The sequence below is a fragment of the Symphalangus syndactylus genome, chromosome 8 (genome assembly GCF_028878055.3).
Source record: "Symphalangus syndactylus isolate Jambi chromosome 8, NHGRI_mSymSyn1-v2.1_pri, whole genome shotgun sequence".
NCBI classification, from domain to species: domain Eukaryota; kingdom Metazoa; phylum Chordata; class Mammalia; order Primates; family Hylobatidae; genus Symphalangus; species Symphalangus syndactylus.
Window position 1 is genome coordinate 58,512,215 of NC_072430.2, and position 17,398 is coordinate 58,529,612.

A 17,398-nucleotide genomic window follows, 5' to 3' on the forward strand; every position below is an offset into this window, starting at 1 on the left:
GAGACCTAAAGGCAGTTCCTTGGGCTGGCTCACGGAGATGCCTGGAACAGACCATGCAGAGACTCTTAAATTTTATAGCTGAAAAAGCCAGTAGTCACATTTTAGTACCTTTGTCTCCAAGCAGGACTACAATTAACCCTAACCCTTCTAGACCAATGGGGGATCTGTCCCAGTCCTTAAGGATCCCTGGGAAAAGCCAAAGTTAGCAATCCCATTTCTCCTATTAATTAGAACTTCACTCCAAACCACCATCTCTAAATTAGATGTGCAATGGTGTGCCTTTATTTCAAATTTCCATGTTGCACTGTAAGATGTCAACTGTATGGGAAGAAACCATAGAGAAAAACAAGAAAGCTGGTTTCTTTGATTTGACAGAAAATATATAGACCATTTAGGCACTGGCCCAGGGAAGTTTGAAAAAAGAGATTAACTCCCCTAAAGACTGGTGTTTCCCATAGGGGGCCTCAGCAGAAGGGTAACTATTAAGGAAGGAAAAGTAGCCCCACCTATAAAAAAGGAGGTTATGATAGATCTTTATATTTCCCATATTAACTCAAACATTTTCTAACCATACTATAAGCAAGAATAAAGACAAATTTGCAAGTTTCCTGTTATTTTGTCCCTGGCAGGCTGTGAGAACAGCAGCATTGAGATCCTCTGAAGTCTTGGTGAGAGCAGATGACAAGTCTGTGCATGACCCTGTAAACTGAAAGCAGGAAGTTCAACTACATGAAAGAGTAATAGTTGTGGTGACCAAGCTTCCAGAGGCCCTTGCTGCTGACGCTGCCCTTATCACAGGTCCAACCCTCATTTTGTCAGAATTTCTATGGTAGATGCTCTGCTGATCCCAACCCATCCAAAGCAGCACTCACTACCTCCAGAAGACATTGGCTTTGAGCCAAAAGTAAACAACTTTCTGAGTCATTTAAACTCCAAAAGCATCTGTGTGGCAAGGTCTCTTTGAAAACATTGCTAAGTTTTCCACATAGCCTCATTTGCCCACCACAACAACCCACCGAGCACTCACCTTCAAGGTGATACACAATTCGCACAAGATTCCAGAAATGACAGATCTGGTGCATGCTTTTAAAGAATTAAACAAGACTTGTTCTTAAATTAAAAATGCAACTCCTGGAAGCCAGTTGACATTATCTTTTAAAGTTGACTGTGTTTCATTTCTAAGTGTTAAAGAATGCATAGTCTAGTTTACACAGAATGTATATCTATAAACACATATGAGTATACATAGATATATAAATTTATATAGTATATACATATATGTATATAGATATATGTATCTATACACACACACACACACACACACACACACACAGGGTAGTTCCACCTTATCCATGCTTTCACTTTTCATGGTTTTACTTACCCTCAGTCAGCTATGGTTCAAAAATATTAAATGGAAAATTCTGGAAGTAAACAATTCATAAGTTAAAAAAGAAGTTGAGGCCAGGTGCGGTGGCTCCCGCCTATAATCCCAACACTTTGGGAGACCAAGGTGGGCGGATCACAAGGTCAGAAGATTGAGACCATCCTGGCTAACACGGTGAAACCCCATCTCTACTAAAAGCACAAAAACAAAATTAGCCGGGCATGGTGGCAGGCATCTGTAGTCCCAGCTACTCAAGAGGCTGAGGCAGGAGAATGGTGTGAACCCAGGAGGCGGAACTTGCATTGAGCCGAGATCGCACCACTGCACTCCAGACTGGGCGACAGAGCAAGACTCCATCTCAAAAAAAAAAAAAAAAAAAAGGAAGTTGACTGTGTTTATACCCTTCAGCTCAGCATTCCATTCCTAGATGATATACTCAAGAGTAATACTTACACATATATACCTGGAGAGGAACAGAAGAAAGTTCATAGCATTGAACAGCATAATACTAAAAAACTGGAAATGACAAAATACCTATCAATGGTAGGATAAACAAATAAATGGCATATATCAATGTAATGAAGCATTATGCAGCAGTGAAAATAAATGAACTACAGCTGTGTTCAACAACGCAGAAAATTTTAGTATCATATTAAGTGAAAAAGGCAAATTCCAAGAAACTTCATATAGCATTATACTCTTTATATAAAGTTTTAAAATAAATAAAACTGAATGATCCATTGTCATAAGTCAAAAACAATGAATAATGAATGCCTCTGAGGGTAATAGAAGAAGACAGAATAAAGAGGAGTGCTTGGGTCTTGATGTAAGTTGATTCGGTTCCAGTTCTGGCATGGGTGATGATTTCACAGGGACTTATGGTATCACTTAATTAACTTTTAAAAGGGTCATACATAGACAAATAATAATAATATCTAAAACAAATAAACAGGCAATTACTCCACAAATATTCCCTGAGTCTTTTTGTTGGGTATAAATCTAACAATGACATCTTTGTAGCAGGACAGAGGGTTAAAAACCTCTGTAGGAGGCTTTCTCACTGTTTCTCTCCCCGGTATGCTCAGAACTCATTACTCACAATAAAATCGAGTTACCATTCAGGAAACTATTTCACAGATTTAAAAAAAACCAACCAACAACAACAAAAACAAAAAAACAGTCCCATCAGGGCAACTTTGTCAATGACAGTTTCGTCAGCCTCCAAACACAGCAGAGTGGAAAATTGGTCATTCTTCATCTTTATCATGTTTATTTTGCTGGTCTTAGGCAATCTTTAAGCAAGTTTGACAAAACCCAGCTATTGCTCAATAAACCTCAGCCTTCTTGCTTGTTGTAGCAAACAAAATTAGCTTCTGTTTCTATGTTCTGAACCACTGTGGCCACCCAAGATCTAGGGATGTATCCTTGTGGTTGGCCTGGTTGGCAAAGCCTAACAGAAGAGTGGAGTGAGCTAACCCAGAAGGGAGTCAGGCGGTGGGTGTGACATTCCTCCTCTGCTCCCCACGACCTCCCCACTGCTCATCCCTATCGCCCACCTTCAGGTCATGCAGCACTGCTCCCCATGGCCTCCCCACTGCTCATCCCCATCCCAGAGACTAGTAAACTCACAAACACCCTTCCAGCTGAATGGAGGGAATTGGTTAGAAAGAAATAGTTCCATTTTATTAAGCATTTTCAAATTACTCAAGGAAAACAGAAATTATCATTACTAAAACAGTTGCCTGATCTAGGACTGTTTAGTCTGTTGTCTGCTGTGTGAGTAATGGCCAACTGAACCGACTCTATTTCTTGTACCATTTTAGTGCCCCAAATAGAAATTCTTGCACTCTATAGAAATTCCCCTTCTATAATGAGGGGGAAATACTAATATAATTAGTCTCTGCCATTTAGGAGCCCACTTTCTGTTCAGAAACCTCAGATATCTCAATCCCTGTGTGAACAACATGAGCATCATTAGCAATCCATGTGACCAGGAGTAATACTATTTTGGAGCAAAAAGGCCTTGTCAAGAAAGTGAACTTTCCAAAAGTCTGCAATTAACAAGAAATAGGCACGAATCCAGGCTACCTAGTCCTAAGAACTCCTGTCTCCATCTTTTTTTTTTTCTGCAGAATAAGGCCATTCCTATGCGATACTTTCTCATCAAGATGCTGTGAACATAGAGAGCTGCTGGGGCTGTGGAGTTCTTGGACAAAAGCCATGACAATGCAGTAACAACTACCTCCTGGAATTCCATCTGCAAACTCAGATGACACAATAACCTCTGTGGGAACTATATAAGCCCTTGTCATTTATCATGCATAAAATATATTTCAAGCCACTTCTTGGAGGAAGCTTCACTTAGAGCCAAATGGAGCGATTCAGACTGTGTTCTCTCCCAGCTAGCCTTGAGACAGAAGAAGTTCTTATCAATCTTTCTGATTCTCTTCCAAGGGCTCCATTCACAGGCACAGTGGCCCCCGAGGTCAAGTCCTATATTGGATTGATACGTTGTTATAAAAACCCACAAGAGTCTGCACCTCTGGCTATCACCCATTTCCCCTCTTCCAGGTGATGAGGTGAATGCTAGATGGTCCCTAACTATACAAGATGACTATCATATGACATAACTGCAAAAAGAAGACAGAGATTTCCAACAAAATGGTGATTCCCAAACGTGGGGCTTTACTAGAACAGAAAAGCACCCCCAGGAACTGGCCAGATTTAGCACTTCTGGGTGAGCTATCTTAACAATGCCTGGGCCTTGCCTAAGCCCATTGGTGAGGACTTATTAAGGCAGCAATGTCCCAGCCGTGAAGGTGAGGCAATGGCACAGTTGAGCCAGGTTGAGAGTCGTAACAAAGCCTTGGATGCCTTTGGATAAGCCAGGCTCTGCTGTGTGGCCATCCCTTCACCCGCTTTGGGGATGAGATAAGGAAGGCAGGCCTGCCCACCAGCTCTGTCCTCTCCATCTTAGCATTCTTTCCACACATCCATGGTTCCTTATACTCTTGCCTTACCCAGCAAAACCCCTTTTCTCCCCATGGGACACCCAGCTCATCTACCATAAAGAAACCTCATCTTTGCTTAGCCAAAACCAATAGCCCTACTCAAAGGAGAAAAGGGCAGGGAGGCGTTTGGGTTGTCTTGACAGAGAGACAATAGACTTTACACCAGGGGCCATTTTTATTTGTTCTGTCAGTGCACAAATCATTATCCCTTGCCAGGAAAAGAACCACTTCAGTCCTTTGTCCTTTGAACATGAGCGATCACTAGGCTACAGACCCATAAATAGAGTCCTGTGTTTGGATGGCATATCCCAAAGCAGCATCTGGGAAACAAGACCCCAGAGAGCTCTACTCGGGTTTGTTTTGTCATACCTCGCCCGCATGCAACGCCTCAAGGGTGCTAAAATCAGCTCAGGATGACACAAGGAAGAGCTGTCCTCAGGCTTATCTTCCCAAAAATCTGATGGTTGAAGAGAAAATAATTTGAGGGTATCTCCAACCTTCTGAAAGTAAGAGATTGCTGGCTTGCAGTTCTGAGGATTCACCACCCACCGAGCGTGCTCTCCAAAAGCTCCCTAAGCAAGCGACAGTGGAATGTGGCTGGAAAAGAACAAACGAATCCAGGCTAACAGCAACCTGCCTGAGTGATGGATCAACAAGTTTTACTGAAATAGAGCAAGCAGATCGGTACAATCAATACAGTCGTCTGAACAGAAAATCACTGCAGGACAGATTGTTTCTTCTGAGACAGGATGTCTGAGAACTAACTTTTTTGGGGGATCCTTGCTGACTTGCCTTATGATTACCGCAGTTTTTATTGCTCCATTTAAACATAAATCAGTCACCCTGGGTGCTAGTCACAACCCGGCCTGCGTTCTCTATTTCACACATGTGCTGACTGCCTGATGTTGTGCAAATAAAACAAAACCCTGAGATTCACTCCCCTCACACTGTTCTGAGTGTGGAGAAAATCAGGATCTCTTTTTTTGTTTTTTTGTTTTTTTTTTGCTTGATGTCTCCCATAAGCAATTCCTTCTATTCCCTTAAGCCCTAAATGTCAGGTAGGGTATAAATGGAATTGCTGCTGAAATTTAAACACCTATTTCTCAACAGTCTGTTAAAATCAAGCTTTTGAGGATGGGTAAAGTAACTCCAAATTGGTTCTGTTGGCCTTGAGATTAGCAGATGAGAATCTCTCTTGATACATTAACCTCCTGGAGTTAGTAGGGCGTTTATTCAGCCTTGGGGGGTCAACGGGCATTTCATCCTAAGTTGTGAAGGCAGTGATATAAAACTTGTTAAAGGGATGGACAGTATTTCCTCTGTGCATGTTAAGACACTAAGAAATATACAGTGAAGTGGATTCTTTCACAAATATACAGTCTCTCAGTCTGGCACAACACAGACAAGGGGAAATGTGGCTTATTTATTTCTGCCCTGTCTAAATCTTTTATTTCCTCTCCTGAAAATACCCCAATGGCATACCAGCTGTGACCCGGCTTCTGATGTATGTGTATATTTCAATTGCTTGTTGATGGTATTAAGAATCGAAGCATCCCTAAATCCAGCTCACAGGAAGCCAGGCCATAGCTGCTAATATTAGATTACATTCTAATTATTTATTCTATATCCCTCTTCACACCAGTATTCTAAGATCAACAGATCAAGGTTTGCCACTGAATATTAATGCCACTGTTCAGCAGTACTCTAGAGCTGCATTTGTGTGTCCCCCTGGACAGAGAGACCAACCACAGGCCAAAACGGAAATCCAGACCCTGCTCAATATCACATTAGCATGTCTCTTCCTATCGTGGTCACAAAAAGTCATTTCCCAGTTGCCCCACATGAATAGCCCCTTTACCACTTACAATGTGAATGAAGCCCAAACTACCCATTTTGTGCAAAATAGTAAAAGTGAATTGTCCTTTCTTTAAAAAATAAAAAGCAGGCAAGCAGACCACCTTTGCCCTTTTTCTTTGTAAAAGCAGCTGTTTCTGTAGATTTACCCTATCTCCTAGACTTTACTGCCAGCCTACCTACATCAGGACAAACAGGAGACCTCCACGGAAGGAAAACTTCCTGATGGGAGAGCAGTCCCAGGCTGGTGTGAGAGCCGGCCACATGGCAAGCAAGCAAGCAACCAAGACAATCTGAAAGAATGTGGGATTTATTTGGGCTACTATAACAAAATAGCATAGAGTGGATAGCTTATAAACAACAGATACTTATTTCTCACAGCTATGAAGGCTGACAAGGCACTGGCAGATTCAGTGTCTGGTGAGGGACCACATCTTCACAGATGCCTGTCTCCTCACATGGCAGAAGGCTCAAGGAATCTCTCTGAGGTCTCTTTTATAAGGGCACTAACATCGTTCATGAAGGCTTTGCCCTCAGTACCTAATCACCTTGCAAAGTCTTCATCTCCAAATACTCTCACCTCAGGGGTTAGGATTTCAACATGAATTTTGGCAGGGAGGGGGAATGGTGGGGAGAAACATTCAGACCTTCACGCTTGTGGTGCTCCAGTGTTCCTCTTGTGCCTTTATAGTCTGCCAATGTCTTTTTTTGAAATTACTATTATTATTATTATTACTATTATTACTATACTTTAAGTTCTGGGATACATGTGCATAACGTGCAGGTTTGTTACATAGGTATACATGTGCCATGGTGGTTTGCTGCACCCATCAACCTGTCATCTACATTAGGTATTTCTCCTAATGCTAACCCTCCCCTAGCCCCCCAACCCCAAGACAGGCCCTGCTTATATTAGTGTATTCTACAATTTATATTGGTGATAGTACATAGTATGTACTATGTAAAACTAAACCTATGTATTAGTAGTACATATATTAGTGGGGAAAGGTGCCACTGAGAAGGTAATATTGCCCAGCTTATGCTGATACCCTAAGAGATTGGAAGAGGGACCCTGAGGAGCTTAGATCAGACCTCTGAGTACAGGTGCCTGCCATGTGTGCTAATATATCTCAGAGTGTGGGAAAAATCTGAAAATGGTAACTAAATGCTACTGGTACCATTTGTAGGTGCATGGATTAAAGGACCATTTTTGTGGCAACACTGGCGAGAATAAAAAATGCAACAGGAACAAGCCCCTCCTTTTCCCTCATGCCTTACAGTCTTCCTCCAGCATCTGTATCACAGAGTCTAATGCAGAGCCAGCTGGTAAAGGAGAAATGTAAATTTCAGAGCCTCATACCCAGCATCACAAAGCAAAATATAGGAGAAGTGATGAACTGAGAGACAATGGTTGTTATTCGACTAAAAGTGTCGTATATGTGTTTGGCCCATTGATAGGTTAAAATTCTGTTGAATTGCCACTTTTGATATTACACAAATTGATGAACCCAAAAAAGATTCTAGGGTCACGTGTGTGAATTCAGCACCTACCGTATATGTGGGAAATGTACTGAATAAACATAGAAATATATGCTTCATTCTCATCTCAGACATTTAAATAAACCTCACAAAGGCCTTTAAAAAAAGAATGTGGGAAAGAAGGGTGGCTAAGGCATTGCAGGAAATATTATTTGAGTATTTCAACAATTATCTGCAGTCAGGGGTTCAACTTCAGTTTTGGGATGGGGTCAGATAATAGACTATTAAATTACTACTTTTGCTACCTCCAATGTAGACACTATGGCAGATCAGTGAAGACATGTGGCAAATATTTTATTTGTGTGAGACTGAGCTCCCAATCAACCATCATACTTTGTTCAGTTGGGTGCTTAATGAGTATTTGTTGATGTGGATAGCTATCATTTATTGAACTCTGATTATATTCCAGACACTTTTCTAATTCTAAGCACTTTTAAACATTATTTCTAATACTATCAAACAACTTCAAAATTAATATAACTCCATAACATAATAGGTAGAACCTATTATAAAGAAAACTGGCTCCGAACAATTAAGGAACTTGTCCAGAGTTGTTAAAGTGCAAATAAGTGGCAGAGGCAGGATTTGAGCCAGGTTTGTGTAATGTCAAAGCCTATCTGTGATCTTTCCAAGACACCAACAAATTCCACAACAGTGAAGCATGCTGAATTCACTGCAATTACAAAGGTAATAAAAATGAGCCACGCCAAAAGTTAAAATTTGGGTAGAACGTAAAGGCTATTCCTTTCAGCAAAATAAAAAGTCAGACTCAGAATCATCAACTGTTAAAACACTTATCGTTAAGCATAGATCTTTGCCCTAGCAGTGAAGGTTAACAAAGTCAACGATCCAGAAATTAAAGTGCAAGTCCCTTCATCTCCTGAATTTAACACAGAAAATGGTAAAATGGGCTTCCCAGTGTTTTAAGCTTTAGGTTGGGAATTGGGTTCCACTTGGAGATCTGTCATTAAGAACTCTGTGTCCCTAAGCAAGATCTGCAAGACTCTTGGCTGCCCCAGTCTCAGTTCCTTGCCTGTGAAAGGAAGGGATTTGCTTCTACAAGATTTCTAAGTTCCCATCTTTGTCTAAGGCTAAGATTTGTCTTAGAACGTTTTCTAAAGAACTGACACTAATTTACCTCATGACATCTTAGAGAGGCAGGGCCCATTTTGCAGATGAAAAGTAGAGATTCACGAAAGTTAAGGAAGCTTACTGAGCTCTCACTCTCACTCTATGTCTCTCTGTCTCTCTGTCTCTCTCTCTCATCCCTGTATTGCCAGACTCCCCCTCTTCCCCATCCTGCTTTGAAATGCTTCATTGGCATTGGCTGAGGTGGGATAGAAGGGAGCTAGAATGTCTCCTTCCACCCTCCTCTAATGCTGAGACCTTCCCTCACTTCCTAGAAAAAGCCACCGTGTCCCTAACACGGCCCACATGCTGGCAACCATCCCATCCACATGATGTAGAATGGGGGCTGTGATTTTGTTCCCACCCATTTGTGTGGATGTGATTAACAGTAAACTCACCCAGTCATCTGGACCCCCAAAAAGAATCTGGTGTTGAGGGCCAGCACTTCTCCTGCCTGTTTACTGACACCTCGACACAACCCCACAGTCCCCATTTTGGCCACCTGCCTCCCACTCCTTCCAGTCACCCGGGCACAAAACCAAACCACGCTGCTCTTCTGAACAAAGATGTCCTTGAGTGAAAATTCAAAATACAAGCTTACCATGTTACACGAGGACTATTAAACTTTTTAAGCCAGCCTTATGCTAAATCACTTGAGTTTGGCTGTCTCTCTTTACACATCACACACTCACACCTCCCTGCCAATCTGGAGAAATATAGTTTTCCCCTCATCCAAATTTTCGGCACTGTACATTTTAAGAGCTCTTTACCCCTTGTTTATTTCTTCTTTCACCACCTCAAGGTATTTCATTCCTAAGTACTCTGTTTTTCCATTCCATATTTTCTCGCTCTTACTTGCCAGTTTTTTCATTCCTTCCTCTGCCTTTATTATTTTCCTTTCCTCTGGCAAAACAAAACAAAACACATACACACACCTCCTTTTTCAGTACTCTAAAGAGTGCTGCGTTGTTTGTCCTTTCTCTTTATCTGCTTTATACATCATTGGCCCTGGAGACAGAGGGCTCTTTCTTCTCTCTTGGGATTTGCCAAGAGTATTTATTAAGCACTCTATTACACATCTACATGCATTAGGTGTTCTGTACATGTATTCCCATTAAATCCTCAAAACCACCTTATGAAATAGTTATTTCCCTACAACAGTGCTTTTCAAACTTTAATGTGCATATAAATCACCTAGGGATCTTGCTAGAATACAGATTCCAATTCAAAGGGTTCTGGGTAGGACCTGAGAATCTGCATTTCTTGCAAGCTACCAGGGGATGCCAAGGATGCACATCCGTGGATCACATTTGCAGGTTTGGCCTGTGTTTGGAACTATACTGTTGATCCACGGTGTTGAGCGCTGCCTTCTTCCCACCATCCTCTCCTAAAATTAAAACACCCCTTGAAAGGTCAACAGGTTCACCACGGACATCTCAGCATGTAATTGGTGACAGTTGCAGAATGTGTAGCCTGTGAACAATGAAAGCACAGAGAGAGAATAACACCTATTCAGGGAAGGGAAACAGAAGGCAACAGTTGTTGAAGGTGAAAGCAATCTAGTAAGAGACTAACGCAATAGGGGTAAGTCTTCAAGACAGATATATTAAGGAAGATGTCAGCCCCCTCACCCCAGGACACAAACCCAGGGGATAAGACACAGACTCTGCCATCTTGAAATTTACTGAATCTCCTCTCAAAAAGCAGTTATTGAGGACCCACTAGCATAAGTGCATGTCTCACATATTCTATGTATCTTCTCATTAAATGCTCATGACCACTTTCAAGGTCGCTATTACCCTCAATTCAACCCACTCTTCCCACTGCAAGCTCAGGTTTCTATTATAACACAAGCTGACAAAACACTGGAGAGAAATGGAGGAGCCCACTAGAATCTAAGCAGAACTTCTGCCTTGGATAAAGCTTTTCTTTTTTTTTTTTTTTTTTGTTAAAGCATATGCAACTCAGAAGAGAATGACACTGTTTTTTATGCTACTCATGGCTTTGGATGTAAACAGAGAAAAAGAATCTCAGGAACACAGCATAGATTGACTGTGGTATGTAGTGGAACCCTCTGCATCACTTTTATCTGATGCACTTCTTACCTCTTTTACTGGCTTGGACATCTGGAGGGCAGGGAGTGGCAGATGCTGAAACCAGTCCATCTCTGAAGGAAAAGCAGCTCAGCCTTGTGTTTGATTACATCCTCTCCCATTCCTCCTGGCCTCCAGGGACGTATGTCTCATGAATTACCCCAAAAAATGATGACATCAGTTTTTCTCCCACATTTGGGTCCATTGTCTCAGTCTTAAAATAAACTGTAGTCATCTAATTAAAATTAATAATAATAACTTAGATCAGTTTAGTGGTCTTTATTTCTTCTTTCCTTCAGTTTCCTTCTTCTGTCTGTTCTTTCTGCTTTCTTTCACCACCAGTTTCTTGAAAGAGCAGTCTTTGCTTCTAGCCTTCACAACCGAAGTGCAGTCTTGCATGGCTGAATGATGGGGATACATTCTGAGAAATGCATTGCTAGGCAAATTTGTCATTATGCAAAAATCATAGCATGTACCCACACAAGCTTAAATGGTATGGCCTACTACACACTAAGTCTATATGGTAGAGTCTATTGATCCCAGGCTACAAACCAGTACAGCATGTTACTGTACTGAATACTGTAGGCAATTGTAATGCAATGATAAGTAATTATGTATCTAAATATAGAAAAGGTACATTTAAAATACAATAGAAAAGTTTTTTTAATGGTACATCTGTCTAGGGCACGTACCAGGAATGGAACTGCAGGAGGGGAAGTTGCTCTGGGTGAGTGAGTGAGTGAGTGGTGAGTGAACATGAAGGCCTAGAACATGACCGTACACCACTGTAGATTTTATAAACACTGCACACTTAGGCTACACTCAGTTTATAAACAAACACTTTCTTTCTTCAATAATAAGTTAATCTTTGCTTACTATAACATTTTTACTTTATACACTTTTTAATTTTTTAACTTTCTGTTTTGTAATAACACTTAGCTTAAAACACAAACACACTGTACAGCTGTACAAACAAATTTTTTTCTTTATGTCCTTATTCTATAAGCTTTTTTCTATTTTTTAATTTTTTATTTTCTTTTACTTTTTAAACTTTTTAAACTTTTTTGTTAAAAATTAAGACAAACACGTACACATTAGCCTAGGCCTACACAGGGGCAAGATCATCAATATCACTGTCTTCCACCTCCACATCTTGTCCTACTGGAAGGTCTTCAGGGGCAATAACATGCAGAGCTGTCATCTCCTATGATAACAATGCCTTCTTCTGAAATACCACCTAAAGAACCTGCCTGAGGCTGTCCTACAAAAACCCTTTTTTTCCGCATAAGTAGAAGGAGTACACTCTCAAATAATGACAACAACTGTGCTACAGTAAATACATAAGCCAGAAACACATTCATTATCAATATTATGTAGTGTACACAATTGTATGTGCTATAATTTTTATGATGGGCAGCTAGTAGGTTTGTTTACATAGCATCACTACATACACATGAGAAATGCATGGTGCTGTGACATTATGTTGGCTTCATTACTAGAGGATAGGAATTTTTCAGCTCCATCATAATTTAAGGGACCACTGTCATACATGCAGTCATTGACCAAAACGTCCTTAAGCGGCACATAACTGTACTCAGTTACTGCGTGAAGCTTTGTGTCCCGGCATCAGTTCCTACCGCTCTCCTGAAACTGTTTCCCTTCATGGTCATTGGGAGCCACTTACCTGCCTTTTCTCTCTGACAGCCTTTCCTCATGCTTCTCCTCAGTTTTGCTATACCGTTTAACACCATTGCTTACCTGCTTCATCTGGAAAGGTTCTGTCTGACTTTTGAAAATAGTAGTGCCGGCCGGGTGTGGTGTCTCACACCTGTAATCCCAGCACTTTGAGAGGTCGAGGTGGGTGGATCAACTGAGGTCAGGAGTTCGAGAGCAGCCTGGCCAACATAGCGAAACCCCGTCTCTAGTAAAAATACAAAATTAGTTGGGTGTGGTGGCACATACCTGTAGTCCCAGCTACTCAGGAGCCTGAGGTAGGAGAATCGCTTGAACCCGAGGTGGGGGAGGTTGCGGTGAGCCAAGACCACACCACTTCACTCCAGCCCGGGTGAAACAGCAAGACTCTGTCTCAAAAAAAAAAAAAAAAAAAAAGACAGAAAATAGTAGTGCCCATTTCTCTTCCCACCTTTCTGGTCTCTCTCTGATTACCTTGAAGATTCTTTCTCCTCCATTTACCCCTAAATGTAGATGGCCCCTAACTTTCATCATTGTTCCATTTCTATTTCCTAACACTTCCTCCTTAGATGAGTTCCTCCCCTGCTGTGGCTTCGGTTATTGTATTTTGGGTACATAACTTCTTGACTCCAGACTCACATTTTTATCTGGCAACTAAACATTTCCACCCATCATTTTCTAAGTAATGATGTTACCTCAAACTATAAAAGTCTTTCCCTGATTTGACTTTTTTTTTAAGAGACAGGGTCTCACTTTGTCACCCAGGCTGGAGTACAGTAGTGCAGTCATAGTTCACTGCAGCCTTGAACTCCCAGGCTCAAGCAATCCTCCCGCCACAACCTCCTGAGTAGCTGGGACCACAGGCATGCACCACCCCACCTAATTTTTTTAAGTTGTAGTAGAGACGGGGTCTTGCTGTGTTGCCCAGGCTGGTCTCAAACACCTGGGCTCAAGTGATCCTCCCACCTCTGTCTCCCAAAGTGCTGAGACTACAGGTGTGAGTCACCGTACCCAGCCAAAATTTTACAGTTTCTTTTAATGGTATCACTATTTTCTCATTCATCCAGAGATAATTTGGATGAATGGGAAGGTGAGAGGTATCACCTCAAAATCCTTAGCCCTAAGGACCCAAGAGATCATCAAGTTCTATAGATTGAATCTCTGTTACAATTTGCACTGTCTCCCTCTTCTTTTTATTCCTACTACCACCATAATAGTTCAAATCCTTGGTGGACCTCCCATCTGTTCCCTCTTTTCCAGTCCCATTGCCACTGCCTCTATAATCTCCCCATGTCTTTCTTCTTCCATTTATCCCCACCTCCCATCCCTCCAAAGTCCTTTTGCCAGATAAATCCTCCAAAGACAGAGATATGGTCATGTTGCTCCCTAAAACTTCTAGTTTCTAATTGCCCAAATAATGAAGTCCAGACTCCTCTCCTCATCTTACTCTCCAAACTATAGCCTAACTTACTTTCTAAGCCTTAAACCTCATAGGTACTTAGTTTATATAAACTAAGTAAATAAGTACAGACGCCAAACTAGAGTGCTTCTTATTCCAGGAACAGTCACCGTGCTTATCCTCTTCTGAGTTTCTACTCATGGTTCCCCTGTCTGAAATGTCCTTCCCAGTAGCCAGCTCGGTTCCCTGTTTTTCCACACAAATCTCAAATCTCAGCAAAGTTGTTCCCGACACACACACATGAAATGCAATTTCTTCCCTTCCAGCTTTGAGTCTCCAGAACTTGTGCTCTACAAGATCTTTAATAATTTGTTTCTCAGGTTATCTATAGTAATTGGTAACTTAATAAAATGTGTTTATCTCCCATAGAATCTAGGAGCAAAGATAATACATGTATCTAAATAGCTATGATCAAAGAAGTTTCATGGTGGCCAAAACAGCCCAATTTTTTTCTATTGGTGACTATTGTGTCAGAAATCCATGAATGTGTGTGTGTGTGTGTGTGTGTGTGTGTGTGTAGGAAAGAGGGGAGTCACATGAGTTTCTGTTGATAACACTAGTAAAATATTACTTGTTAACTATTTGAAACCGTGAATCTTGGCGGTAAGATAAAATCAGCTCTATCAATATTACCTAGATAAAAAAAAAGCACACAGGGATATTGGACTAATCATTAATGGTTTTAATAGAAGAATAAGAATCCCCATTTAAGAGACTAACTAGAGATTCTGTTGAATAGTAAAATCAGACCATTCAGCGGAATCCCCTGGAGATTATGAAGAACTCAGAATGAAAGTCTCAGGTAGGACAGAAAAATCTAGCTTTCATCATCATCTCTAGTGTCTGAGGGTGACAGGGAAAAAAAGCATACACTACCATTTCTCAACTTTCATGTGCACTGGAATTACTTGGAACTCTTGTTAAAATGCAAATTCTGAATCTGTAGGTCTGGAGGAAGAGAGGGTGGCCTGAGATTCTACATTTCTGACAAGCTGAATTATGCCTATGATACTGATTCTCTGGATCACACTTTGATTTGCACGGGTTCTGAAATCATGCTTAAAAATCACTCAACATTTTCAGTGTGAGCCTAGCTCAATTTCAATACCAGGGTTATTTTGGTTTTTGTTTTTGTTTTCAGTTTTTTGTTTTGTTTTGTTTTGCTTGAGACAGGGTCTCACTCTTTCTCTCGGGCTGGAGTGCACTGGTGCTATCACAGCTCAGCACAGCCTCGAACTCTCAGGCTCAGATGATTCTCCCACCTCAGCCTCCCAAGTAGCTGGGACTACAGGTGCATGCCACCATCCCCAGCTAATTTTTTTTTTTTGTATTTTTTGTAGAGATAGGGGTTTACCATGTTGTCCACACTGGTCTCAAATTCCTGGGCTCACACAATCCTCCCGCCTCAGCCTACCAAAGTGCTGGGATTACAGGCATGAGCCAAATGCCTGGCCCAGTATCATGTTTCTAATGCTATTGTAGCAGTGAACATTCAAATTCATAACTGCCAGTTTGTACCACAAAGCCAGATTGATGCAAACATTTCCTAAAGTTTGGCCGTGTTTCTAGATTATTTGAAATTCACACACTCATCTCCAAAACTCTGAAGATACTTTTCATCTTAATGAACAGAATTGGAATTCAATTAAGCACTTCTTCTTTAAAGTAAGGTATCTTAAAAATGAATACTTGATCATTCTGAGGTTATAATAGAACTCCAATAGACAGCTACAAAAATTTAAAGTAGGATTCACATGGATCAAAATTTGCAAAATTGATCTGCAAAAGCGGCTTTGCCTCTATTAAATACCCACACAGTTCTTCAAATCTTGTGATTCTGGGGAGTTCAGAGCAGCTCAGCCACTAAAAATTAGTGAAGTATCCAGTTACCTGTGGTGTGAATGTGAATACCTATACTCCTTTAACCATATCACTTAGGCTTGGGGTTTTTTTTCTCTGCAGTTTCAAAATGAATGTGTTCAGATGTCTTCACTCCTCAGTAAGGAAGTACAGTCCAGTGAGTCTCTGGGATCCAATAAATTGGGTTTCTGAGAGCCCCTTAAACTCCAAAAAGCCTTTGATCTAAGAAAGCAGCTCAAAAGGTCCCATCTTTCCAACAAGTTTCCATGACCTAGCCATCTGCCTGCAGAGAAATAAACTAAGTTTCCACATCCTACATCAACTAATTTCTTCCCAACCTCTCACAACCTGGCAAGCATTAAGGGCACAAATGAGAAGAACATTCATAACCCCGACCATTTCCTCCATCACATCATTGAAAGAACCTATAGAGTTCTCAGCACAGAATGTCCCAACAAATGATGCAATGGAAGGGGCACCCACTCACCTTCTCATCTGATTTGATCAAAACATCCATGCCTTTTTTTCCCTCACATTGCAGGTGTCCCATCTATGGCCACTGGACTCAGATTTTCCACATTTAATCTACTTAAGTTTCTTACTGGTAAGAGGTTACGCTCTTCTGGTTCATGTTGGCTAATTTTATTAAGTCATTTTTTAAAAATATACCTGCTAAGCTTGAATGTGTCCCTCAGAAATTCATGTGTCAGAAACTGGAAACTTAATCTACAAGGCAACAGTGTTGGGAGGTGAAGCCCAATGGGACATGTTTAGATTAATGCTGTTATAAAGGGCTTGATGAAGGGAGAGAGGTCTCTATTGTGCTCGCTCTCTCTCTCTCTCTCTTCTCCTTCTGCCATGTGAGGATATGGCATTCCTCCTCTCCAGAGGACACAGCAAGAAAGCCCTCACCAGATGCTGGCAACTTGATCTTGGATGTTCCAGCTTCCAGAATAGTGAGAATATAAATTTCTGTTCTTTCTAAGTTACCCCAGTCTTGGGAATTCTGCTATACCCAAGACAGATTAAGACAGTTTCCAAAGCACCATATCCTGCTGATAAGAAGACCACATTTTAAAAGGTCCAAATCATGGTTTTCATTAGGTTGTCCCCCACATCCTTCTACCACATAGGCCAGATGTTTCTCCCAGGAAAGAAATGGTATTCTCTTCTTCTGGGATATCTTTTCCTAAGAGCTCCATCATTGATCAAAACCATTATTTATTCCAAAAAGCCAGTAGATTCTAACCTGTTTCCCCAGTCATTTGAAAGAAACAATCATTCTCTCTTGTTCTGGTAACAGCACTGCACTTTTCTTCAGAGGAAAACCTCTTCTGAATTTTTAGTTGTTATGGTTTTGGTGGGCTCATGACAAGAA

The 17,398-nt window shown here is 41.1% G+C and overlaps 1 protein-coding gene across 1 annotated transcript in view; it reads right to left on the bottom strand.

Annotated features, from left to right (window-relative positions):
• Window positions 1-17,398, bottom strand: part of DACT1 (dishevelled binding antagonist of beta catenin 1) — a 143,890-nt gene that overhangs the window by 19,040 nt on the left and 107,452 nt on the right. Inside the window, exon 7 of the mRNA XM_063644566.1 lies at window positions 11,022-11,410. The gene's annotated coding sequence lies outside the window, so the exon portion shown is untranslated. The remainder of the gene's footprint in view (window positions 1-11,021; window positions 11,411-17,398) is intronic.